This window comes from Heterodontus francisci, unplaced genomic scaffold (genome assembly GCF_036365525.1).
Source record: "Heterodontus francisci isolate sHetFra1 unplaced genomic scaffold, sHetFra1.hap1 HAP1_SCAFFOLD_1179, whole genome shotgun sequence".
In the NCBI taxonomy this organism is placed as follows: domain Eukaryota; kingdom Metazoa; phylum Chordata; class Chondrichthyes; order Heterodontiformes; family Heterodontidae; genus Heterodontus; species Heterodontus francisci.
Window position 1 is genome coordinate 25,020 of NW_027140368.1, and position 2,481 is coordinate 27,500.

Sequence of the window (2,481 nt, forward strand, 5' to 3'; positions counted from 1 at the left end):
ACCAAAAAGCGCAAAAATATGTTAAAAGTGTGAAATCATTAACCAAAAACTCGAAAATAATGTGCAGAGACTAAGTCCGAAAGGGCAAATAATTAACCAGTAAGCAGAGTAATCATTAACCAAAAATCGCAAAAGTAAGTAAAAAGTGTGAAATCATTAACCAAAAACTCGAAAATAATGTCCAGAGACCAAGTCCGAAAGGGCAAATGGTTAACCAGTAAGCAGAGTAATCATTAACCAAAAAGGGCAAAAGTAAGTAAAAAGTATGAAATCATTAACCAAAAAGCACAAAATTAAGTTAAAAGTGTGAAATCATTAACCAAAAAGTCGAAAATAATCTCCAGAGACTAAGTGCGAAAGGGCAAATGGTTAACCAGTAAGCAGAGTCATCATTAACCAAAAATCGCAAAAGTAAGTAAAAAGTGTGAAATCATTAACCAAAAACCCGAAAATAATGTCCAGAGACTAAGTCCAAAAGGGCAAATGGTTAACCAGTAAGCAGAGTAATCATTAACCAAAAATCGCAAAAGTAAGTAAAAAGTGTGAAATCATTAACCAAAAACTCGAAAATAATCTCCAGAGACTAAGTCCGAAAGGGCAAATGGTTAACCAGTAAGCAGAGTAATCATTAACCAAAAATCGCAAAAGTAAGTAAAAAGTGTGAAATCATTAACCAAAAACTCGAAAATAATCTCCAGAGACTAAGTCCGAAAGGGCAAATGGTTAACCAGTAAGCAGAGTAATCATTAACCAAAAATCGCAAAAGTAAGTAAAAAGTGTGAAATCATTAACCAAAAACTCGAAAATAATGTCCAGAGACTAAGTCCGAAAGGGCAAATGGTTAACCAGTAAGCAGAGTAATCATTAACCAAAAGGCGCAAAAGTAAGTAAAAAGTATGAAATCAGTAACCAAAAAGCGCAAAAATATGTTAAAAGTGTGAAATCATTAACCAAAAACTCGAAAATAATGTCCAGAGACTAAGTCCGAAAGGGCAAATGGTTAACCAGTAAGCAGAGTAATCAGTAACCAAAAAGGGCAAAAGTAAGTAAAAAGTGTGAAATCATTAACCAAAAACCCAAAAATAATGTCCAGAGACTAAGTCCGAAAGGGCAAATGGTTAACCAGTAAGCAGAGTAATCATTAACCAAAAATCGCAAAAGTAAGTAAAAAGTATGAAATCATTAACCAAAAAGCACAAAATTAAGTTAAAAGTGTGAAATCATTAACCAAAATGTCGAAAACAATGTCCAGAGACTAAGTCCGAAAGGGCAAATGGTTAACCAGTAAGCAGAGTAATCATTAACCAAAAATCGCAAAATTAAGTTAAAAGTGTGAAATCATTAACCAAAATGTCGAAAACAATGTCCAGAGACTAAGTCCGAAAGGGCAAATGGTTAACCAGTAAGCAGAGTAATCATTAACCAAAAATCGCAAAAGTAAGTAAAAAGTGTGAAATCATTAACCAAAAACTCGAAAATAATGTCCAGAGACTAAGTCCGAAAGGGCAAATGGTTAACCAGTAAGCAGAGTAATCATTAACCAAAAGGCGCAAAAGTAAGTAAAAAGTATGAAATCATTAACCAAAAAGCGCAAAAATATGTTAAAAGTGTGAAATCATTAACCAAAAAGTCGAAAATAATGTGCAGAGACTAAGTCCGAAAGGGCAAATGGTTAACCAGTAAGCAGAGTAATCATTAACCAAAAAGCGCAAAAATATGTTAAAAGTGTGAAATCATTAACCAAAAACTCGAAAATAATGTCCAGAGACTAAGTCCGAAAGGGCAAATAATTAACCAGTAAGCAGAGTAATCATTAACCAAAAAGCGCAAAAGTAAGTAAAAAGTGTGAAATCATTAACCAAAAAGTCGAAAATAATGCCCAGAGACTAAGTCCGAAAGGGCAAATGGTTAACCAGAAAATCCGTCGAATAATGTCCAGAGACTAAGTCCGAAAGGGCAAATGGTTAACCAGTGGAAGGGCGATCAAGCGGAAAAATTTGCCCCGGTTACCCGGGATGGAGTTCCAGAGGTCCGGCCAGAGTTGTCAAATTCGTCCCGCTGATCGGACGCTTGTCATTCGGGTGGCTGGGGGTTGGCGGGGTATCTGCACAGTAGTAGGAGGTGGCAAGTCGGGACTTGGACGTTTATTCCAAGAGTCCACCCGAGCCTCCAGGTCTGCAGAGACCGACCCTAGCTGCCGCCCAACCGACTTTTAAGCCTTTTTCGGATGGGGATTTTTTCCCATTTTCGTCCATTTTTCGGGTTTTCTGTCGGGCTTAATAGGCGGCAGCCTGACCCCCGGCCGAGGCGGGGGGCGCACTCTCCCTTGCGTAAGGGTCCGGATTTGCCCCGGAAAGTGCCCCCGACGGCCTCCCGACCCGGGTGCCTGCAGGGCGGGGGGAAAGGGTAGTCCCAGCCGCAGGAAATCATTAACCAAAAGACTTAGCCGTCGGGGCAGAGGCTAAGACCCGGGCTGGTGAA